Below are 21,287 nucleotides of genomic sequence, written 5' to 3'. Positions count from 1 at the left end.
CAAATTCTTGGGTACCTGAAATAACTGTGCGAGGTACCAAGCTTTGCTGAGCAAGAAAACATTTATTAAAAGCACCCGCTGTGTTAATGCGAGGGTGCGAGTCGCGCACAGGCTAGCCATAGCTCGTATGCCATTTAAGACAATGCGCCAGTTGTAAGACGCAGTCTGTAGCAGATTGGGTTGAAAACGAACACCCAAAATTTTGTGTTCCCGTTTCACTGTAAACCACGGGCGTTTGAAGCCCCGCGTCGCCGCATAAACGGGCAGAAAAACCGTCTTTCGGTTATTGATGCTCGCACCGGATGCACGTTCATACTGGGTGAGAACTGCGCGTATTGTGTCGAAGTCTGTGGCCGAGGACACCAAGAGGCCAAGGTCATCGGCGTAAGCGCGACAAACGTGCTTCTCATCCCCAATCCGTATTCCCCTGCAAGCACTGTGCAAATTACGCAACAAAGGATCTATGGAAATTGCGTAAAGTGCCATTGACAGAGGGCACCCTTGTTTGATAGAACAGCGGAGTGGCACAGGTTCCGACAGAAATCCATTGATGCTAATCCGTGAGGTGGAATTATTGAAAAGGTTAAAAATCATAGTGATAAACTTTACACCGAAACCAAATTTCTGTAGCACTCGCCGGAGATATAGGTGGCTAACTCTGTCAAATGCCATTGCGAAATCAATGGATAAAATGCCAAAAGAAATTCTATTCGTCGAAGCATAGGCAATGGCATCTCGGTACGTCGAGACAGCACCATAGATAGTGCGTTTCGGCACAGAACAGTATTGAAAGGGACTAATCAGTTTTTTCATGACTAGTTTCAAACGAGAGGAGACACATTTGGTAAAGAGTTTATAATCGCCATTAAGAAGGGTGATCGGTCGAAGATTGCACAGTTTCCTTGTGACAGTAACCTTTGGAGCCAATACCACAATACCCTCCAGGAAGGACGCGGGGACGTCCACGCCATTTAAAATTTCATTAAAAACATCAGTCAGGGCCGAGCCAAACAAGTGCCAAAAGTGTAGATAAAATTCCGGTGGCAAGCCATCTGCACCCGGGGATTTATTAGGGGAACATAGTTTTAAGACATCACGCACTTCCTCTACGGTAAATTGTTCAGTGAGGTGACGGCGGTCCCTTACTGATAAGACGTATGGAACGTCATGGAGAAGCTCGGAAATGGCAGCAGCATCCGTGCGTTTCTCACTGAAAATTTCGACAAAGTAACGGCGGGTCTCGGCAAGAATTGCCGCCTGACTGTAAAGACGCACACCGTCAGCTGATTCCAGCTCCGTGACGTAACGTCGCGTAGCGCGCCGGCGTTCGCGCAGCTGGTGAAAGACGGAGGGTGCTTCATCGACAAGCTTCCCGGGGGCCCGACTCCGTACGACAGATCCGCGCAATGAGTCCCTTTTCAAGTTAAGAAGACTGTGTTTTATTTGCCGAATTGTCGCCACCCGAAGAGCGGGATTATCTGTGTGCAAGTGGATGGCATCATTTAAACATCTCTCATAAAATTGCAATGTACATCGCTCCCAATGAGCAACATTCTGACTAAACTCCAGGATGGTCTTGCGTAAAGCCGGCTTAACAGATTCTACCCACCAAGACAAAGTGGAGGCATATAGGCTGCGATATTTCAGCACCCTCTGCCAAACACGCACGATAACCGGCGCAAATTGTGGGTGTGAAATATGTCTCACATTAAACTTCCATAACCGACTTGCGCGGGGTTTAATCGCCAACAGAGAATGAAATCTGCAGACATACGCGCAATGATCGGAAAAAATCACGGGGTGAACAGAGGACTCCGTGAGACAGTGCTGTTTCTCCCGAGAAACATAAATTCTGTCAAGCCGACTCCTACCCGTGGGGTAAAAGAAAGTAAATCCCACGTCCCGTGGGTGTAAATAACACCAAGAGTCAATTAAATTCATCTCCGTGACGAGTGTCTGCAATTCAAGGCACTTATATGGCCGCGGCTCCTGATCTCTATCGTCCAGCACACAATTAAAATCGCCGCCCATGACTACAGGCAGGTGGGGGCCCTGTAAAAGGTGACAAACGTCACTACTATAAAAAACGCGGCGAAGCGGCTGCCCGTCGGCTCCAGAAGGGGCGTACACGTTAATGTATCGTACGTTGTTAATCGTGCAAGCTATACCACGACCATTCGGAATTGTAGCAACATTACTAAAATCATGATCAACCCGAATTAAAATGGCAGTACCACAATTACACTCGACATCAAAGTTCAAGAGGACTTGATATCCCGGAATCGAGTGAATTAGATCTGTCACAACCTCCTGCAAAAACACTACGTCAGCAGTAATGTTATTTAAAAAACCCACTAAACTTGCAAACTTTACATACGACTCCAATTTATTAAGATTTATAGTAGCAACGACCGATGGTGAGCGTGCTACCATAGACTACAGGGGAAAAAAAAAAACTACACAAATTTAAACAAATTAGACTGCGGGAGTGGACCCACCCTCCTCCTCCATATCGTCTGCCCAGTCAGAACGTGCAGACGGTGCAGCCGAAGTAAGCGGTTCTTGTGTGGGAGGTGCAGACGCCGAATCCTGCGAAGAGGGGCGCGTGCGCCGCTGGGGGGTGTCTTCCGCCTTACGCTTAACCGAAAGTTGTGCCGGGTTCGTTGCCTGAGACGTCGTAGTGTCCATCGCTAACGTTGCATCAGAGTGGTGCAACATTTCTTTTAACTGCCGGACAACCTCTTCCCGCCTGTCTTCCGACACACTTGTCGTAGGCGCTGGCTGACTGCTCGCCACAGGACGCTGTGGACGACGTCCTGCCGCGACCGACGGCCGAGATTCGACTACGGGGCGGGGCAAGGGCTTGTGCACCGACCTTTGCACAGATTTTGGCTTTTGTTTCGACTTCGGACGCGGAACCTGCTTCCATTCCGGAGACGGGCTACGTTCTCCGCGAGAAAGGGATCGCTTTTCTAAAATCCGTGAACTACTGGCACTGCGGAAGCGTTCGTTATTACCACGTCTCTCCGAAACACTTTCGCGCCGTGGCTTTGGTTCCTGTGTGGCAGTAGCCCCGTCCGGAACACCTTGAAGTACGGCATTTGATGGTGACGAATCCACAGCCACAACAGGGGAGGTAACCACCTGAACGGGTTCTGATCCGGTCCGTTCCGAAACTTCAGGCACAGCCAGAGGCTGAAGTACTACACTAGCTACGGGAACTGACTGAGAAGGGACGGACATGACTTGAAAACAATCAATACCGGTTGCAATGGGATCAGTATCCATCGCGACCGCAGCATTTAAAGGCGTTGCAGTTTCCACGGAACGTGCCGGTGAAGGGGGAACACCTAACAACACGGCCGCGTATGACGCGTCGTCATCTTGGCCACGGGGCGGCAGCTGCACAGGGCGTCGACGCCGAGGACAATTTTGCCTAAAATGGTCTGTGGCATTACAATAGGAGCAGGTTTGCGGCTGACCACTATATGAAATAAAAGCCCGGTGGCCGGCCATAACCAAAAACGAAGGAACGTGCTTCCTCACAATCATTTTGACACTACGGATACCGTTTTCCACTTGATATATATAAGCGGATGACCACTTTTCTTTCGTAACAGACAAAACTGTACCATAAGGCGTAAGGCTACGAGCTATTGTCTCATTTCTAGTTTCGAACGGAAGATTAAATACTCTCACATTTCTGATACCAAAACCCGCATTCGACAAAGTAACATTGCTAATTGACCCATCAGAGTGTTTAAATTTACGTACACCACCGTTTTCACTGACGAGGGAGTCACACAGTTCCGGACTTTTCAGTTTGACGAACAAAGAGTTCAGGAACGCGTCTAATTGCAAGCCTAGCACATCACTTTCAGGAATTTTCAAGTCAGTTTTCAGCCACGAATGAATTTCGAAAGCAGACGGTCGGGTTACGTTTCTGTCAAATTCACATTGGATATTATTTTCGCGTTCTTCAGAATCCATCGTAACTTACAGTTCAGTTGACTACAGCAGCGAAGAAACAGGCACCGCGCCGAACCGCCGCCAACCGCGAAGCACACGTAAACACCGGACGATACGACGGAGCGAGCGCGCGATGTGTTCGGGCCCACGGCTCCGAAGAGACTGGTGCCTAAAACCAGCGCCTTAGACCGCTCGGCCACGTTACCGTTGCAGCAGCACCGGCAAAACGTTTCATTTGTACTACAAAGGTCACTTCGAAATGGAAGTATCTTGGCAATCGCCGTGCCATGTCCACTGGAAGCATCTCTTTAGGCCGTCCACAACAAGAAAATGCCGTGCCCGCCGTATGGTAGCGACGCCACTTGTCTGTAGCTGTCGCAGTTAAGGAGACAGCATCAAGAGACGTTTTCGTGCCGTGACCATGTTTCGAAACCTGGGCTTTCCGTAACCACTAAAGTATCATAGCTGTACCTGTCAGGCGGAGCTAGAATGTTCCATGTAACAGACATATGTGAGCTCAAGAAGATTGCACTTGTGATGAAGTGGTAGTACGGACTGCGGCCTGCGGAACACGAGTGAAAAACCAAGGAAGCACTGTGATTTCGGGTACTCGTGCACTATCGTCAATGCAATGGCAGCAAGGAAAAACTTTCAAAAATTGCCGTGACCAGGATTCGAACCTGGGTTATTGCGGCCACAACGCAATGTCCTAACCACTAGACGATCACGGCCATGGCCACGGAGGCGCCCACGGAAGCAGCTGGCTGGAATGCAAGTGTCGATACACAGCAAAGCCTAGGCCAAGGTGTACGCCACAGCAGTGGCAGACACGATCTCCATCACATGCATGCGAGCAAATGAACGTGCCTGCGCTGTCAGTACACTAACTACAGTGGTTAGCTGCATCCACCTCCGTGGCAATGTGTTGCAGACCTCCAAGCCTCTTGACAACAGGTACCGGTATGTGGCTGGATAACAAGTGGATAGACGCCGCATCTCTCTCGCCGTCAGGTGTTGCAACGAATCATACTTAACGTGGCTTTGTGCACGCGTCAGCGTAGCGTCAGTCGAGCTAAGTCGAGACAAGTCGCATAAGAGGAGCAACAAAAACGCGCACTTCCGGTACCGGGAATCGAACCCGGGCCTCCTGGGTGAGAGCCAGGTATCCTAGCCACTAGACCACACCGGATAACGACGGCAGCGCTCCTCCAGCGAACGCAGCAGCAACCCACGGTTAATCGACGACAAGTGTAAAAAAATCCACTCTCGCGCGTTATAGAGCGGCGTGCTCCGGACGCATTTCGTGGAGACGAACGCCAGCAATGATGAGAGCAAAAGGCGCCTACAAATCCTGTCGTTGCACCACGCACTGTTCTACGACAATTCACGAAACAGACGTTCACGCCTTGTTGTGCCGTTTTCTTTGCGGGCAAAGAGTGCAGCTGTCTACGACACAGGCTACATTACACGTTTGGCACCTGTGGGTTTGGAACCCACGCCTCCGAAGAGACTGGTGCCTAAAACCAGCGCCTTAGACCGCTCGGCCACGTTACCGTTGCAGCAGCACCGGCAAAACGTTTCATTTGTACTACAAAGGTCACTTCGAAATGGAAGTATCTTGGCAATCGCCGTGCCATGTCCACTGGAAGCATCTCTTTAGGCCGTCCACAACAAGAAAATGCCGTGCCCGCCGTATGGTAGCGACGCCACTTGTCTGTAGCTGTCGCAGTTAAGGAGACAGCATCAAGAGACGTTTTCGTGCCGTGACCATGTTTCGAAACCTGGGCTTTCCGTAACCACTAAAGTATCATAGCTGTACCTGTCAGGCGGAGCTAGAATGTTCCATGTAACAGACATATGTGAGCTCAAGAAGATTGCACTTGTGATGAAGTGGCAGTACGGACTGCGGCCTGCGGAACACGAGTGAAAAACCAAGGAAGCACTGTGATTTCGGGTACTCGTGCACTATCGTCAATGCAATGGCAGCAAGGAAAAACTTTCAAAAATTGCCGTGACCAGGATTCGAACCTGGGTTATTGCGGCCACAACGCAATGTCCTAACCACTAGACGATCACGGCCATGGCCACGGAGGCGCCCACGGAAGCAGCTGGCTGGAATGCAAGTGTCGATACACAGCAAAGCCTAGGCCAAGGTGTACGCCACAGCAGTGGCAGACACGATCTCCATCACATGCATGCGAGCAAATGAACGTGCCTGCGCTGTCAGTACACTAACTACAGTGGTTAGCTGCATCCACCTCCGTGGCAATGTGTTGCAGACCTCCAAGCCTCTTGACAACAGGTACCGGTATGTGGCTGGATAACAAGTGGATAGACGCCGCATCTCTCTCGCCGTCAGGTGTTGCAACGAATCATACTTAACGTGGCTTTGTGCACGCGTCAGCGTAGCGTCAGTCGAGCAAAGTCGAGACAAGTCGCATAAGAGGAGCAACAAAAACGCGCACTTCCGGTACCGGGAATCGAACCCGGGCCTCCTGGGTGAGAGCCAGGTATCCTAGCCACTAGACCACACCGGATAACGACGGCAGCGCTCCTCCAGCGAACGCAGCAGCAACCCACGGTTAATCGACGACAAGTGTAAAAAAATCCACTCTCGCGCGTTATAGAGCGGCGTGCTCCGGACGCATTTCGTGGAGACGAACGCCAGCAATGATGAGAGCAAAAGGCGCCTACAAATCCTGTCGTTGCACCACGCACTGTTCTACGACAATTCACGAAACAGACGTTCACGCCTTGTTGTGCCGTTTTCTTTGCGGGCAAAGAGTGCAGCTGTCTACGACACAGGCTACATTACACGTTTGGCACCTGTGGGTTTGGAACCCACGCCTCCGAAGAGACTGGTGCCTGATACCAGCGCCTGAGACCGCTCGGCCACGCTACCTACACAACACGCGCGTCACAAGAGCTGCGTCCTACCTCACGAGAACACACCGCATCGGCACAAAAATGAGACGTCAAAATTGGCAACGGTGGGATTCGAACCCACGCCTCCGAAGAGACTGGTGCCTAAAACCAGCGCCTTAGACCGCTCGGCCACGTTACCGTTGCAGCAGCACCGGCAAAACGTTTCATTTGTACTACAAAGGTCACTTCGAAATGGAAGTATCTTGGCAATCGCCGTGCCATGTCCACTGGAAGCATCTCTTTAGGCCGTCCACAACAAGAAAATGCCGTGCCCGCCGTATGGTAGCGACGCCACTTGTCTGTAGCTGTCGCAGTTAAGGAGACAGCATCAAGAGACGTTTTCGTGCCGTGACCATGTTTCGAAACCTGGGCTTTCCGTAACCACTAAAGTATCATAGCTGTACCTGTCAGGCGGAGCTAGAATGTTCCATGTAACAGACATATGTGAGCTCAAGAAGATTGCACTTGTGATGAAGTGGTAGTACGGACTGCGGCCTGCGGAACACGAGTGAAAAACCAAGGAAGCACTGTGATTTCGGGTACTCGTGCACTATCGTCAATGCAATGGCAGCAAGGAAAAACTTTCAAAAATTGCCGTGACCAGGATTCGAACCTGGGTTATTGCGGCCACAACGCAATGTCCTAACCACTAGACGATCACGGCCATGGCCACGGAGGCGCCCACGGAAGCAGTTGGCTGGAATGCAAGTGTCGATACACAGCAAAGCCTAGGCCAAGGTGTACGCCACAGCAGTGGCAGACACGATCTCCATCACATGCATGCGAGCAAATGAACGTGCCTGCGCTGTCAGTACACTAACTACAGTGGTTAGCTGCATCCACCTCCGTGGCAATGTGTTGCAGACCTCCAAGCCTCTTGACAACAGGTACCGGTATGTGGCTGGATAACAAGTGGATAGACGCCGCATCACTCTCGCCGTCAGGTGTTGCAACGAATCATACTTAACGTGGCTTTGTGCACGCGTCAGCGTAGCGTCAGTCGAGCAAAGTCGAGACAAGTCGCATAAGAGGAGCAACAAAAACGCGCACTTCCGGTACCGGGAATCGAACCCGGGCCTCCTGGGTGAGAGCCAGGTATCCTAGCCACTAGACCACACCGGATAACGACGGCAGCGCTCCTCCAGCGAACGCAGCAGCAACCCACGGTTAATCGACGACAAGTGTAAAAAAATCCACTCTCGCGCGTTATAGAGCGGCGTGCTCCGGACGCATTTCGTGGAGACGAACGCCAGCAATGATGAGAGCAAAAGGCGCCTACAAATCCTGTCGTTGCACCACGCACTGTTCTACGACAATTCACGAAACAGACGCTCACGCCTTGTTGTGCCGTTTTCTTTGCGGGCAAAGAGTGCAGCTGTCTACGACACAGGCTACATTACACGTTTGGCACCTGTGGGTTTGGAACCCACGCCTCCGAAGAGACTGGTGCCTGATACCAGCGCCTGAGACCGCTCGGCCACGCTACCTACACAACACGCGCGTCACAAGAGCTGCGTCCTACCCCACGAGAACACACCGCATCGGCACAAAAATGAGACGTCAAAATTGGCAACGGTGGGATTCGAACCCACGCCTCCGAAGAGACTGGTGCCTAAAACCAGCGCCTTAGACCGCTCGGCCACGTTACCGTTGCAGCAGCACCGGCAAAACGTTTCATTTGTACTACAAAGGTCACTTCGAAATGGAAGTATCTTGGCAATCGCCGTGCCATGTCCACTGGAAGCATCTCTTTAGGCCGTCCACAACAAGAAAATGCCGTGCCCGCCGTATGGTAGCGACGCCACTTGTCTGTAGCTGTCGCAGTTAAGGAGACAGCATCAAGAGACGTTTTCGTGCCGTGACCATGTTTCGAAACCTGGGCTTTCCGTAACCACTAAAGTATCATAGCTGTACCTGTCAGGCGGAGCTAGAATGTTCCATGTAACAGACATATGTGAGCTCAAGAAGATTGCACTTGTGATGAAGTGGTAGTACGGACTGCGGCATGCGGAACACGAGTGAAAAACCAAGGAAGCACTGTGATTTCGGGTACTCGTGCACTATCGTCAATGCAATGGCAGCAAGGAAAAACTTTCAAAAATTGCCGTGACCAGGATTCGAACCTGGGTTATTGCGGCCACAACGCAATGTCCTAACCACTAGACGATCACGGCCATGGCCACGGAGGCGCCCACGGAAGCAGCTGGCTGGAATGCAAGTGTCGATACACAGCAAAGCCTAGGCCAAGGTGTACGCCACAGCAGTGGCAGACACGATCTCCATCACATGCATGCGAGCAAATGAACGTGCCTGCGCTGTCAGTACACTAACTACAGTGGTTAGCTGCATCCACCTCCGTGGCAATGTGTTGCAGACCTCCAAGCCTCTTGACAACAGGTACCGGTATGTGGCTGGATAACAAGTGGATAGACGCCGCATCTCTCTCGCCGTCAGGTGTTGCAACGAATCATACTTAACGTGGCTTTGTGCACGCGTCAGCGTAGCGTCAGTCGAGCAAAGTCGAGACAAGTCGCATAAGAGGAGCAACAAAAACGCGCACTTCCGGTACCGGGAATCGAACCCGGGCCTCCTGGGTGAGAGCCAGGTATCCTAGCCACTAGACCACACCGGATAACGACGGCAGCGCTCCTCCAGCGAACGCAGCAGCAACCCACGGTTAATCGACGACAAGTGTAAAAAAAATCCACTCTCGCGCGTTATAGAGCGGCGTGCTCCGGACGCATTTCGTGGAGACGAACGCCAGCAATGATGAGAGCAAAAGGCGCCTACAAATCCTGTCGTTGCACCACGCACTGTTCTACGACAATTCACGAAACAGACGTTCACGCCTTGTTGTGCCGTTTTCTTTGCGGGCAAAGAGTGCAGCTGTCTACGACACAGGCTACATTACACGTTTGGCACCTGTGGGTTTGGAACCCACGCCTCCGAAGAGACTGGTGCCTAAAACCAGCGCCTTAGACCGCTCGGCCACGTTACCGTTGCAGCAGCACCGGCAAAACGTTTCATTTGTACTACAAAGGTCACTTCGAAATGGAAGTATCTTGGCAATCGCCGTGCCATGTCCACTGGAAGCATCTCTTTAGGCCGTCCACAACAAGAAAATGCCGTGCCCGCCGTATGGTAGCGACGCCACTTGTCTGTAGCTGTCGCAGTTAAGGAGACAGCATCAAGAGACGTTTTCGTGCCGTGACCATGTTTCGAAACCTGGGCTTTCCGTAACCACTAAAGTATCATAGCTGTACCTGTCAGGCGGAGCTAGAATGTTCCATGTAACAGACATATGTGAGCTCAAGAAGATTGCACTTGTGATGAAGTGGCAGTACGGACTGCGGCCTGCGGAACACGAGTGAAAAACCAAGGAAGCACTGTGATTTCGGGTACTCGTGCACTATCGTCAATGCAATGGCAGCAAGGAAAAACTTTCAAAAATTGCCGTGACCAGGATTCGAACCTGGGTTATTGCGGCCACAACGCAATGTCCTAACCACTAGACGATCACGGCCATGGCCACGGAGGCGCCCACGGAAGCAGCTGGCTGGAATGCAAGTGTCGATACACAGCAAAGCCTAGGCCAAGGTGTACGCCACAGCAGTGGCAGACACGATCTCCATCACATGCATGCGAGCAAATGAACGTGCCTGCGCTGTCAGTACACTAACTACAGTGGTTAGCTGCATCCACCTCCGTGGCAATGTGTTGCAGACCTCCAAGCCTCTTGACAACAGGTACCGGTATGTGGCTGGATAACAAGTGGATAGACGCCGCATCTCTCTCGCCGTCAGGTGTTGCAACGAATCATACTTAACGTGGCTTTGTGCACGCGTCAGCGTAGCGTCAGTCGAGCAAAGTCGAGACAAGTCGCATAAGAGGAGCAACAAAAACGCGCACTTCCGGTACCGGGAATCGAACCCGGGCCTCCTGGGTGAGAGCCAGGTATCCTAGCCACTAGACCACACCGGATAACGACGGCAGCGCTCCTCCAGCGAACGCAGCAGCAACCCACGGTTAATCGACGACAAGTGTAAAAAAATCCACTCTCGCGCGTTATAGAGCGGCGTGCTCCGGACGCATTTCGTGGAGACGAACGCCAGCAATGATGAGAGCAAAAGGCGCCTACAAATCCTGTCGTTGCACCACGCACTGTTCTACGACAATTCACGAAACAGACGTTCACGCCTTGTTGTGCCGTTTTCTTTGCGGGCAAAGAGTGCAGCTGTCTACGACACAGGCTACATTACACGTTTGGCACCTGTGGGTTTGGAACCCACGCCTCCGAAGAGACTGGTGCCTGATACCAGCGCCTGAGACCGCTCGGCCACGCTACCTACACAACACGCGCGTCACAAGAGCTGCGTCCTACCCCACGAGAACACACCGCATCGGCACAAAAATGAGACGTCAAAATTGGCAACGGTGGGATTCGAACCCACGCCTCCGAAGAGACTGGTGCCTAAAACCAGCGCCTTAGACCGCTCGGCCACGTTACCGTTGCAGCAGCACCGGCAAAACGTTTCATTTGTACTACAAAGGTCACTTCGAAATGGAAGTATCTTGGCAATCGCCGTGCCATGTCCACTGGAAGCATCTCTTTAGGCCGTCCACAACAAGAAAATGCCGTGCCCGCCGTATGGTAGCGACGCCACTTGTCTGTAGCTGTCGCAGTTAAGGAGACAGCATCAAGAGACGTTTTCGTGCCGTGACCATGTTTCGAAACCTGGGCTTTCCGTAACCACTAAAGTATCATAGCTGTACCTGTCAGGCGGAGCTAGAATGTTCCATGTAACAGACATATGTGAGCTCAAGAAGATTGCACTTGTGATGAAGTGGCAGTACGGACTGCGGCCTGCGGAACACGAGTGAAAAACCAAGGAAGCACTGTGATTTCGGGTACTCGTGCACTATCGTCAATGCAATGGCAGCAAGGAAAAACTTTCAAAAATTGCCGTGACCAGGATTCGAACCTGGGTTATTGCGGCCACAACGCAATGTCCTAACCACTAGACGATCACGGCCATGGCCACGGAGGCGCCCACGGAAGCAGCTGGCTGGAATGCAAGTGTCGATACACAGCAAAGCCTAGGCCAAGGTGTACGCCACAGCAGTGGCAGACACGATCTCCATCACATGCATGCGAGCAAATGAACGTGCCTGCGCTGTCAGTACACTAACTACAGTGGTTAGCTGCATCCACCTCCGTGGCAATGTGTTGCAGACCTCCAAGCCTCTTGACAACAGGTACCGGTATGTGGCTGGATAACAAGTGGATAGACGCCGCATCTCTCTCGCCGTCAGGTGTTGCAACGAATCATACTTAACGTGGCTTTGTGCACGCGTCAGCGTAGCGTCAGTCGAGCAAAGTCGAGACAAGTCGCATAAGAGGAGCAACAAAAACGCGCACTTCCGGTACCGGGAATCGAACCCGGGCCTCCTGGGTGAGAGCCAGGTATCCTAGCCACTAGACCACACCGGATAACGACGGCAGCGCTCCTCCAGCGAACGCAGCAGAACCCACGGTTAATCGACGACAAGTGTAAAAAAATCCACTCTCGCGCGTTATAGAGCGGCGTGCTCCGGACGCATTTCGTGGAGACGAACGCCAGCAATGATGAGAGCAAAAGGCGCCTACAAATCCTGTCGTTGCACCACGCACTGTTCTACGACAATTCACGAAACAGACGTTCACGCCTTGTTGTGCCGTTTTCTTTGCGGGCAAAGAGTGCAGCTGTCTACGACACAGGCTACATTACACGTTTGGCACCTGTGGGTTTGGAACCCACGCCTCCGAAGAGACTGGTGCCTGATACCAGCGCCTGAGACCGCTCGGCCACGCTACCTACACAACACGCGCGTCACAAGAGCTGCGTCCTACCCCACGAGAACACACCGCATCGGCACAAAAATGAGACGTCAAAATTGGCAACGGTGGGATTCGAACCCACGCCTCCGAAGAGACTGGTGCCTAAAACCAGCGCCTTAGACCGCTCGGCCACGTTACCGTTGCAGCAGCACCGGCAAAACGTTTCATTTGTACTACAAAGGTCACTTCGAAATGGAAGTATCTTGGCAATCGCCGTGCCATGTCCACTGGAAGCATCTCTTTAGGCCGTCCACAACAAGAAAATGCCGTGCCCGCCGTATGGTAGCGACGCCACTTGTCTGTAGCTGTCGCAGTTAAGGAGACAGCATCAAGAGACGTTTTCGTGCCGTGACCATGTTTCGAAACCTGGGCTTTCCGTAACCACTAAAGTATCATAGCTGTACCTGTCAGGCGGAGCTAGAATGTTCCATGTAACAGACATATGTGAGCTCAAGAAGATTGCACTTGTGATGAAGTGGTAGTACGGACTGCGGCCTGCGGAACACGAGTGAAAAACCAAGGAAGCACTGTGATTTCGGGTACTCGTGCACTATCGTCAATGCAATGGCAGCAAGGAAAAACTTTCAAAAATTGCCGTGACCAGGATTCGAACCTGGGTTATTGCGGCCACAACGCAATGTCCTAACCACTAGACGATCACGGCCATGGCCACGGAGGCGCCCACGGAAGCAGTTGGCTGGAATGCAAGTGTCGATACACAGCAAAGCCTAGGCCAAGGTGTACGCCACAGCAGTGGCAGACACGATCTCCATCACATGCATGCGAGCAAATGAACGTGCCTGCGCTGTCAGTACACTAACTACAGTGGTTAGCTGCATCCACCTCCGTGGCAATGTGTTGCAGACCTCCAAGCCTCTTGACAACAGGTACCGGTATGTGGCTGGATAACAAGTGGATAGACGCCGCATCACTCTCGCCGTCAGGTGTTGCAACGAATCATACTTAACGTGGCTTTGTGCACGCGTCAGCGTAGCGTCAGTCGAGCAAAGTCGAGACAAGTCGCATAAGAGGAGCAACAAAAACGCGCACTTCCGGTACCGGGAATCGAACCCGGGCCTCCTGGGTGAGAGCCAGGTATCCTAGCCACTAGACCACACCGGATAACGACGGCAGCGCTCCTCCAGCGAACGCAGCAGCAACCCACGGTTAATCGACGACAAGTGTAAAAAAATCCACTCTCGCGCGTTATAGAGCGGCGTGCTCCGGACGCATTTCGTGGAGACGAACGCCAGCAATGATGAGAGCAAAAGGCGCCTACAAATCCTGTCGTTGCACCACGCACTGTTCTACGACAATTCACGAAACAGACGCTCACGCCTTGTTGTGCCGTTTTCTTTGCGGGCAAAGAGTGCAGCTGTCTACGACACAGGCTACATTACACGTTTGGCACCTGTGGGTTTGGAACCCACGCCTCCGAAGAGACTGGTGCCTGATACCAGCGCCTGAGACCGCTCGGCCACGCTACCTACACAACACGCGCGTCACAAGAGCTGCGTCCTACCCCACGAGAACACACCGCATCGGCACAAAAATGAGACGTCAAAATTGGCAACGGTGGGATTCGAACCCACGCCTCCGAAGAGACTGGTGCCTAAAACCAGCGCCTTAGACCGCTCGGCCACGTTACCGTTGCAGCAGCACCGGCAAAACGTTTCATTTGTACTACAAAGGTCACTTCGAAATGGAAGTATCTTGGCAATCGCCGTGCCATGTCCACTGGAAGCATCTCTTTAGGCCGTCCACAACAAGAAAATGCCGTGCCCGCCGTATGGTAGCGACGCCACTTGTCTGTAGCTGTCGCAGTTAAGGAGACAGCATCAAGAGACGTTTTCGTGCCGTGACCATGTTTCGAAACCTGGGCTTTCCGTAACCACTAAAGTATCATAGCTGTACCTGTCAGGCGGAGCTAGAATGTTCCATGTAACAGACATATGTGAGCTCAAGAAGATTGCACTTGTGATGAAGTGGTAGTACGGACTGCGGCCTGCGGAACACGAGTGAAAAACCAAGGAAGCACTGTGATTTCGGGTACTCGTGCACTATCGTCAATGCAATGGCAGCAAGGAAAAACTTTCAAAAATTGCCGTGACCAGGATTCGAACCTGGGTTATTGCGGCCACAACGCAATGTCCTAACCACTAGACGATCACGGCCATGGCCACGGAGGCGCCCACGGAAGCAGCTGGCTGGAATGCAAGTGTCGATACACAGCAAAGCCTAGGCCAAGGTGTACGCCACAGCAGTGGCAGACACGATCTCCATCACATGCATGCGAGCAAATGAACGTGCCTGCGCTGTCAGTACACTAACTACAGTGGTTAGCTGCATCCACCTCCGTGGCAATGTGTTGCAGACCTCCAAGCCTCTTGACAACAGGTACCGGTATGTGGCTGGATAACAAGTGGATAGACGCCGCATCTCTCTCGCCGTCAGGTGTTGCAACGAATCATACTTAACGTGGCTTTGTGCACGCGTCAGCGTAGCGTCAGTCGAGCAAAGTCGAGACAAGTCGCATAAGAGGAGCAACAAAAACGCGCACTTCCGGTACCGGGAATCGAACCCGGGCCTCCTGGGTGAGAGCCAGGTATCCTAGCCACTAGACCACACCGGATAACGACGGCAGCGCTCCTCCAGCGAACGCAGCAGCAACCCACGGTTAATCGACGACAAGTGTAAAAAAATCCACTCTCGCGCGTTATAGAGCGGCGTGCTCCGGACGCATTTCGTGGAGACGAACGCCAGCAATGATGAGAGCAAAAGGCGCCTACAAATCCTGTCGTTGCACCACGCACTGTTCTACGACAATTCACGAAACAGACGTTCACGCCTTGTTGTGCCGTTTTCTTTGCGGGCAAAGAGTGCAGCTGTCTACGACACAGGCTACATTACACGTTTGGCACCTGTGGGTTTGGAACCCACGCCTCCGAAGAGACTGGTGCCTAAAACCAGCGCCTTAGACCGCTCGGCCACGTTACCGTTGCAGCAGCACCGGCAAAACGTTTCATTTGTACTACAAAGGTCACTTCGAAATGGAAGTATCTTGGCAATCGCCGTGCCATGTCCACTGGAAGCATCTCTTTAGGCCGTCCACAACAAGAAAATGCCGTGCCCGCCGTATGGTAGCGACGCCACTTGTCTGTAGCTGTCGCAGTTAAGGAGACAGCATCAAGAGACGTTTTCGTGCCGTGACCATGTTTCGAAACCTGGGCTTTCCGTAACCACTAAAGTATCATAGCTGTACCTGTCAGGCGGAGCTAGAATGTTCCATGTAACAGACATATGTGAGCTCAAGAAGATTGCACTTGTGATGAAGTGGCAGTACGGACTGCGGCCTGCGGAACACGAGTGAAAAACCAAGGAAGCACTGTGATTTCGGGTACTCGTGCACTATCGTCAATGCAATGGCAGCAAGGAAAAACTTTCAAAAATTGCCGTGACCAGGATTCGAACCTGGGTTATTGCGGCCACAACGCAATGTCCTAACCACTAGACGATCACGGCCATGGCCACGGAGGCGCCCACGGAAGCAGCTGGCTGGAATGCAAGTGTCGATACACAGCAAAGCCTAGGCCAAGGTGTACGCCACAGCAGTGGCAGACACGATCTCCATCACATGCATGCGAGCAAATGAACGTGCCTGCGCTGTCAGTACACTAACTACAGTGGTTAGCTGCATCCACCTCCGTGGCAATGTGTTGCAGACCTCCAAGCCTCTTGACAACAGGTACCGGTATGTGGCTGGATAACAAGTGGATAGACGCCGCATCTCTCTCGCCGTCAGGTGTTGCAACGAATCATACTTAACGTGGCTTTGTGCACGCGTCAGCGTAGCGTCAGTCGAGCAAAGTCGAGACAAGTCGCATAAGAGGAGCAACAAAAACGCGCACTTCCGGTACCGGGAATCGAACCCGGGCCTCCTGGGTGAGAGCCAGGTATCCTAGCCACTAGACCACACCGGATAACGACGGCAGCGCTCCTCCAGCGAACGCAGCAGCAACCCACGGTTAATCGACGACAAGTGTAAAAAAATCCACTCTCGCGCGTTATAGAGCGGCGTGCTCCGGACGCATTTCGTGGAGACGAACGCCAGCAATGATGAGAGCAAAAGGCGCCTACAAATCCTGTCGTTGCACCACGCACTGTTCTACGACAATTCACGAAACAGACGTTCACGCCTTGTTGTGCCGTTTTCTTTGCGGGCAAAGAGTGCAGCTGTCTACGACACAGGCTACATTACACGTTTGGCACCTGTGGGTTTGGAACCCACGCCTCCGAAGAGACTGGTGCCTGATACCAGCGCCTGAGACCGCTCGGCCACGCTACCTACACAACACGCGCGTCACAAGAGCTGCGTCCTACCCCACGAGAACACACCGCATCGGCACAAAAATGAGACGTCAAAATTGGCAACGGTGGGATTCGAACCCACGCCTCCGAAGAGACTGGTGCCTAAAACCAGCGCCTTAGACCGCTCGGCCACGTTACCGTTGCAGCAGCACCGGCAAAACGTTTCATTTGTACTACAAAGGTCACTTCGAAATGGAAGTATCTTGGCAATCGCCGTGCCATGTCCACTGGAAGCATCTCTTTAGGCCGTCCACAACAAGAAAATGCCGTGCCCGCCGTATGGTAGCGACGCCACTTGTCTGTAGCTGTCGCAGTTAAGGAGACAGCATCAAGAGACGTTTTCGTGCCGTGACCATGTTTCGAAACCTGGGCTTTCCGTAACCACTAAAGTATCATAGCTGTACCTGTCAGGCGGAGCTAGAATGTTCCATGTAACAGACATATGTGAGCTCAAGAAGATTGCACTTGTGATGAAGTGGTAGTACGGACTGCGGCCTGCGGAACACGAGTGAAAAACCAAGGAAGCACTGTGATTTCGGGTACTCGTGCACTATCGTCAATGCAATGGCAGCAAGGAAAAACTTTCAAAAATTGCCGTGACCAGGATTCGAACCTGGGTTATTGCGGCCACAACGCAATGTCCTAACCACTAGACGATCACGGCCATGGCCACGGAGGCGCCCACGGAAGCAGTTGGCTGGAATGCAAGTGTCGATACACAGCAAAGCCTAGGCCAAGGTGTACGCCACAGCAGTGGCAGACACGATCTCCATCACATGCATGCGAGCAAATGAACGTGCCTGCGCTGTCAGTACACTAACTACAGTGGTTAGCTGCATCCACCTCCGTGGCAATGTGTTGCAGACCTCCAAGCCTCTTGACAACAGGTACCGGTATGTGGCTGGATAACAAGTGGATAGACGCCGCATCACTCTCGCCGTCAGGTGTTGCAACGAATCATACTTAACGTGGCTTTGTGCACGCGTCAGCGTAGCGTCAGTCGAGCAAAGTCGAGACAAGTCGCATAAGAGGAGCAACAAAAACGCGCACTTCCGGTACCGGGAATCGAACCCGGGCCTCCTGGGTGAGAGCCAGGTATCCTAGCCACTAGACCACACCGGATAACGACGGCAGCGCTCCTCCAGCGAACGCAGCAGCAACCCACGGTTAATCGACGACAAGTGTAAAAAAATCCACTCTCGCGCGTTATAGAGCGGCGTGCTCCGGACGCATTTCGTGGAGACGAACGCCAGCAATGATGAGAGCAAAAGGCGCCTACAAATCCTGTCGTTGCACCACGCACTGTTCTACGACAATTCACGAAACAGACGCTCACGCCTTGTTGTGCCGTTTTCTTTGCGGGCAAAGAGTGCAGCTGTCTACGACACAGGCTACATTACACGTTTGGCACCTGTGGGTTTGGAACCCACGCCTCCGAAGAGACTGGTGCCTGATACCAGCGCCTGAGACCGCTCGGCCACGCTACCTACACAACACGCGCGTCACAAGAGCTGCGTCCTACCCCACGAGAACACACCGCATCGGCACAAAAATGAGACGTCAAAATTGGCAACGGTGGGATTCGAACCCACGCCTCCGAAGAGACTGGTGCCTAAAACCAGCGCCTTAGACCGCTCGGCCACGTTACCGTTGCAGCAGCACCGGCAAAACGTTTCATTTGTACTACAAAGGTCACTTCGAAATGGAAGTATCTTGGCAATCGCCGTGCCATGTCCACTGGAAGCATCTCTTTAGGCCGTCCACAACAAGAAAATGCCGTGCCCGCCGTATGGTAGCGACGCCACTTGTCTGTAGCTGTCGCAGTTAAGGAGACAGCATCAAGAGACGTTTTCGTGCCGTGACCATGTTTCGAAACCTGGGCTTTCCGTAACCACTAAAGTATCATAGCTGTACCTGTCAGGCGGAGCTAGAATGTTCCATGTAACAGACATATGTGAGCTCAAGAAGATTGCACTTGTGATGAAGTGGTAGTACGGACTGCGGCCTGCGGAACACGAATGAAAAACCAAGGAAGCACTGTGATTTCGGGTACTCGTGCACTATCGTCAATGCAATGGCAGCAAGGAAAAACTTTCAAAAATTGCCGTGACCAGGATTCGAACCTGGGTTATTGCGGCCACAACGCAATGTCCTAACCACTAGACGATCACGGCCATGGCCACGGAGGCGCCCACGGAAGCAGCTGGCTGGAATGCAAGTGTCGATACACAGCAAAGCCTAGGCCAAGGTGTACGCCACAGCAGTGGCAGACACGATCTCCATCACATGCATGCGAGCAAATGAACGTGCCTGCGCTGTCAGTACACTAACTACAGTGGTTAGCTGCATCCACCTCCGTGGCAATGTGTTGCAGACCTCCAAGCCTCTTGACAACAGGTACCGGTATGTGGCTGGATAACAAGTGGATAGACGCCGCATCTCTCTCGCCGTCAGGTGTTGCAACGAATCATACTTAACGTGGCTTTGTGCACGCGTCAGCGTAGCGTCAGTCGAGCAAAGTCGAGACAAGTCGCATAAGAGGAGCAACAAAAACGCGCACTTCCGGTACCGGGAATCGAACCCGGGCCTCCTGGGTGAGAGCCAGGTATCCTAGCCACTAGACCACACCGGATAACGACGGCAGCGCTCCTCCAGCGAACGCAGCAGCAACCCACGGTTAATCGACGACAAGTGTAAAAAAATCCACTCTCGCGCGTTATAGAGCGGCGTGCTCCGGACGCATTTCGTGGAGACGAACGCCAGCAATGATGAGAGCAAAAGGCGCCTACAAATCCTGTCGTTGCACCACGCACTGTTCTACGACAATTCACGAAACAGACGTTCACGCCTTGTTGTGCCGTTTTCTTTGCGGGCAAAGAGTGCAGCTGTCTACGACACAGGCTACATTACACGTTTGGCACCTGTGGGTTTGGAACCCACGCCTCCGAAGAGACTGGTGCCTGATACCAGCGCCTGAGACCGCTCGGCCACGCTACCTACACAACACGCGCGTCACAAGAGCTGCGTCCTACCCCACGAGAACACACCGCATCGGCACAAAAATGAGACGTCAAAATTGGCAACGGTGGGATTCGAACCCACGCCTCCGAAGAGACTGGTGCCTAAAACCAGCGCCTTAGACCGCTCGGCCACGTTACCGTTGCAGCAGCACCGGCAAAACGTTTCATTTGTACTACAAAGGTCACTTCGAAATGGAAGTATCTTGGCAATCGCCGTGCCATGTCCACTGGAAGCATCTCTTTAGGCCGTCCACAACAAGAAAATGCCGTGCCCGCCGTATGGTAGCGACGCCACTTGTCTGTAGCTGTCGCAGTTAAGGAGACAGCATCAAGAGACGTTTTCGTGCCGTGACCATGTTTCGAAACCTGGGCTTTCCGTAACCACTAAAGTATCATAGCTGTACCTGTCAGGCGGAGCTAGAATGTTCCATGTAACAGACATATGTGAGCTCAAGAAGATTGCACTTGTGATGAAGTGGTAGTACGGACTGCGGCCTGCGGAACACGAGTGAAAAACCAAGGAAGCACTGTGATTTCGGGTACTCGTGCACTATCGTCAATGCAATGGCAGCAAGGAAAAACTTTCAAAAATTGCCGTGACCAGGATTCGAACCTGGGTTATTGCGGCCACAACGCAATGTCCTAACCACTAGACGATCACGGCCATGGCCACGGAGGCGCCCACGGAAGCAGTTGGCTGGAATGCAAGTGTCGATACACAGCAAAGCCTAGGCCAAGGTGTACGCCACAGCAGTGGCAGACACGATCTCCATCACATGCATGCGAGCAAATGAACGTGCCTGCGCTGTCAGTACACTAACTACAGTGGTTAGCTGCATCCACCTCCGTGGCAATGTGTTGCAGACCTCCAAGCCTCTTGACAACAGGTACCGGTATGTGGCTGGATAACAAGTGGATAGACGCCGCATCACTCTCGCCGTCAGGTGTTGCAACGAATCACACTTAACGTGGCTTTGTGCACGCGTCAGCGTAGCGTCAGTCGAGCAAAGTCGAGACAAGTCGCATAAGAGGAGCAACAAAAACGCGCACTTCCGGTACCGGGAATCGAACCCGGGCCTCCTGGGTGAGAGCCAGGTATCCTAGCCACTAGACCACACCGGATAACG

General features: G+C 52.6%; 32 non-coding genes across 32 annotated transcripts; all 32 read right to left on the bottom strand.

Annotated features, from left to right (window-relative positions):
* Positions 1 to 4,628: 4,628 nt before the first annotated feature.
* On the bottom strand, positions 4,629 to 4,700 carry Trnah-gug (transfer RNA histidin (anticodon GUG)). The gene has a single exon. It is a non-coding gene; the product is annotated as a tRNA-His (tRNA).
* A 386-nt stretch (positions 4,701 to 5,086) lies between these two features.
* On the bottom strand, positions 5,087 to 5,158 carry Trnae-cuc (transfer RNA glutamic acid (anticodon CUC)). The gene has a single exon. It is a non-coding gene; the product is annotated as a tRNA-Glu (tRNA).
* Positions 5,159 to 5,976: 818 nt separating this feature from the next.
* Trnah-gug (transfer RNA histidin (anticodon GUG)) lies at positions 5,977 to 6,048 on the bottom strand. Its single transcript has one exon. It is a non-coding gene; the product is annotated as a tRNA-His (tRNA).
* Positions 6,049 to 6,434: 386 nt separating this feature from the next.
* On the bottom strand, positions 6,435 to 6,506 carry Trnae-cuc (transfer RNA glutamic acid (anticodon CUC)). The gene has a single exon. It is a non-coding gene; the product is annotated as a tRNA-Glu (tRNA).
* A 445-nt stretch (positions 6,507 to 6,951) lies between these two features.
* Trnal-uag (transfer RNA leucine (anticodon UAG)) lies at positions 6,952 to 7,033 on the bottom strand. Its single transcript has one exon. It is a non-coding gene; the product is annotated as a tRNA-Leu (tRNA).
* Positions 7,034 to 7,486: 453 nt separating this feature from the next.
* On the bottom strand, positions 7,487 to 7,558 carry Trnah-gug (transfer RNA histidin (anticodon GUG)). Its single transcript has one exon. It is a non-coding gene; the product is annotated as a tRNA-His (tRNA).
* Positions 7,559 to 7,944: 386 nt separating this feature from the next.
* Trnae-cuc (transfer RNA glutamic acid (anticodon CUC)) lies at positions 7,945 to 8,016 on the bottom strand. The gene has a single exon. It is a non-coding gene; the product is annotated as a tRNA-Glu (tRNA).
* Positions 8,017 to 8,461: 445 nt separating this feature from the next.
* On the bottom strand, positions 8,462 to 8,543 carry Trnal-uag (transfer RNA leucine (anticodon UAG)). The gene has a single exon. It is a non-coding gene; the product is annotated as a tRNA-Leu (tRNA).
* A 453-nt stretch (positions 8,544 to 8,996) lies between these two features.
* On the bottom strand, positions 8,997 to 9,068 carry Trnah-gug (transfer RNA histidin (anticodon GUG)). Its single transcript has one exon. It is a non-coding gene; the product is annotated as a tRNA-His (tRNA).
* Positions 9,069 to 9,454: 386 nt separating this feature from the next.
* Trnae-cuc (transfer RNA glutamic acid (anticodon CUC)) lies at positions 9,455 to 9,526 on the bottom strand. The gene has a single exon. It is a non-coding gene; the product is annotated as a tRNA-Glu (tRNA).
* An 819-nt stretch (positions 9,527 to 10,345) lies between these two features.
* On the bottom strand, positions 10,346 to 10,417 carry Trnah-gug (transfer RNA histidin (anticodon GUG)). Its single transcript has one exon. It is a non-coding gene; the product is annotated as a tRNA-His (tRNA).
* Positions 10,418 to 10,803: 386 nt separating this feature from the next.
* On the bottom strand, positions 10,804 to 10,875 carry Trnae-cuc (transfer RNA glutamic acid (anticodon CUC)). The gene has a single exon. It is a non-coding gene; the product is annotated as a tRNA-Glu (tRNA).
* Positions 10,876 to 11,320: 445 nt separating this feature from the next.
* Trnal-uag (transfer RNA leucine (anticodon UAG)) lies at positions 11,321 to 11,402 on the bottom strand. The gene has a single exon. It is a non-coding gene; the product is annotated as a tRNA-Leu (tRNA).
* Positions 11,403 to 11,855: 453 nt separating this feature from the next.
* On the bottom strand, positions 11,856 to 11,927 carry Trnah-gug (transfer RNA histidin (anticodon GUG)). The gene has a single exon. It is a non-coding gene; the product is annotated as a tRNA-His (tRNA).
* A 386-nt stretch (positions 11,928 to 12,313) lies between these two features.
* On the bottom strand, positions 12,314 to 12,385 carry Trnae-cuc (transfer RNA glutamic acid (anticodon CUC)). Its single transcript has one exon. It is a non-coding gene; the product is annotated as a tRNA-Glu (tRNA).
* A 444-nt stretch (positions 12,386 to 12,829) lies between these two features.
* Positions 12,830 to 12,911, bottom strand: Trnal-uag (transfer RNA leucine (anticodon UAG)). Its single transcript has one exon. It is a non-coding gene; the product is annotated as a tRNA-Leu (tRNA).
* Positions 12,912 to 13,364: 453 nt separating this feature from the next.
* Positions 13,365 to 13,436, bottom strand: Trnah-gug (transfer RNA histidin (anticodon GUG)). The gene has a single exon. It is a non-coding gene; the product is annotated as a tRNA-His (tRNA).
* A 386-nt stretch (positions 13,437 to 13,822) lies between these two features.
* Positions 13,823 to 13,894, bottom strand: Trnae-cuc (transfer RNA glutamic acid (anticodon CUC)). The gene has a single exon. It is a non-coding gene; the product is annotated as a tRNA-Glu (tRNA).
* Positions 13,895 to 14,339: 445 nt separating this feature from the next.
* On the bottom strand, positions 14,340 to 14,421 carry Trnal-uag (transfer RNA leucine (anticodon UAG)). The gene has a single exon. It is a non-coding gene; the product is annotated as a tRNA-Leu (tRNA).
* A 453-nt stretch (positions 14,422 to 14,874) lies between these two features.
* On the bottom strand, positions 14,875 to 14,946 carry Trnah-gug (transfer RNA histidin (anticodon GUG)). Its single transcript has one exon. It is a non-coding gene; the product is annotated as a tRNA-His (tRNA).
* Positions 14,947 to 15,332: 386 nt separating this feature from the next.
* On the bottom strand, positions 15,333 to 15,404 carry Trnae-cuc (transfer RNA glutamic acid (anticodon CUC)). Its single transcript has one exon. It is a non-coding gene; the product is annotated as a tRNA-Glu (tRNA).
* Positions 15,405 to 16,222: 818 nt separating this feature from the next.
* Trnah-gug (transfer RNA histidin (anticodon GUG)) lies at positions 16,223 to 16,294 on the bottom strand. Its single transcript has one exon. It is a non-coding gene; the product is annotated as a tRNA-His (tRNA).
* A 386-nt stretch (positions 16,295 to 16,680) lies between these two features.
* Positions 16,681 to 16,752, bottom strand: Trnae-cuc (transfer RNA glutamic acid (anticodon CUC)). Its single transcript has one exon. It is a non-coding gene; the product is annotated as a tRNA-Glu (tRNA).
* A 445-nt stretch (positions 16,753 to 17,197) lies between these two features.
* On the bottom strand, positions 17,198 to 17,279 carry Trnal-uag (transfer RNA leucine (anticodon UAG)). Its single transcript has one exon. It is a non-coding gene; the product is annotated as a tRNA-Leu (tRNA).
* A 453-nt stretch (positions 17,280 to 17,732) lies between these two features.
* Positions 17,733 to 17,804, bottom strand: Trnah-gug (transfer RNA histidin (anticodon GUG)). Its single transcript has one exon. It is a non-coding gene; the product is annotated as a tRNA-His (tRNA).
* A 386-nt stretch (positions 17,805 to 18,190) lies between these two features.
* Trnae-cuc (transfer RNA glutamic acid (anticodon CUC)) lies at positions 18,191 to 18,262 on the bottom strand. The gene has a single exon. It is a non-coding gene; the product is annotated as a tRNA-Glu (tRNA).
* A 445-nt stretch (positions 18,263 to 18,707) lies between these two features.
* Positions 18,708 to 18,789, bottom strand: Trnal-uag (transfer RNA leucine (anticodon UAG)). The gene has a single exon. It is a non-coding gene; the product is annotated as a tRNA-Leu (tRNA).
* A 453-nt stretch (positions 18,790 to 19,242) lies between these two features.
* On the bottom strand, positions 19,243 to 19,314 carry Trnah-gug (transfer RNA histidin (anticodon GUG)). The gene has a single exon. It is a non-coding gene; the product is annotated as a tRNA-His (tRNA).
* A 386-nt stretch (positions 19,315 to 19,700) lies between these two features.
* Positions 19,701 to 19,772, bottom strand: Trnae-cuc (transfer RNA glutamic acid (anticodon CUC)). The gene has a single exon. It is a non-coding gene; the product is annotated as a tRNA-Glu (tRNA).
* Positions 19,773 to 20,217: 445 nt separating this feature from the next.
* Trnal-uag (transfer RNA leucine (anticodon UAG)) lies at positions 20,218 to 20,299 on the bottom strand. The gene has a single exon. It is a non-coding gene; the product is annotated as a tRNA-Leu (tRNA).
* A 453-nt stretch (positions 20,300 to 20,752) lies between these two features.
* Trnah-gug (transfer RNA histidin (anticodon GUG)) lies at positions 20,753 to 20,824 on the bottom strand. Its single transcript has one exon. It is a non-coding gene; the product is annotated as a tRNA-His (tRNA).
* A 386-nt stretch (positions 20,825 to 21,210) lies between these two features.
* Positions 21,211 to 21,282, bottom strand: Trnae-cuc (transfer RNA glutamic acid (anticodon CUC)). Its single transcript has one exon. It is a non-coding gene; the product is annotated as a tRNA-Glu (tRNA).
* Between the last annotated feature and the right edge of the window lie 5 nt (positions 21,283 to 21,287).

Source organism: Schistocerca gregaria, chromosome 1 (genome assembly GCF_023897955.1).
Source record: "Schistocerca gregaria isolate iqSchGreg1 chromosome 1, iqSchGreg1.2, whole genome shotgun sequence".
In the NCBI taxonomy this organism is placed as follows: Eukaryota; Metazoa; Arthropoda; class Insecta; order Orthoptera; family Acrididae; genus Schistocerca; species Schistocerca gregaria.
Note: the sequence above shows the minus strand (reverse complement) of the source record. Positions and strands in the feature narration are given on the sequence as shown.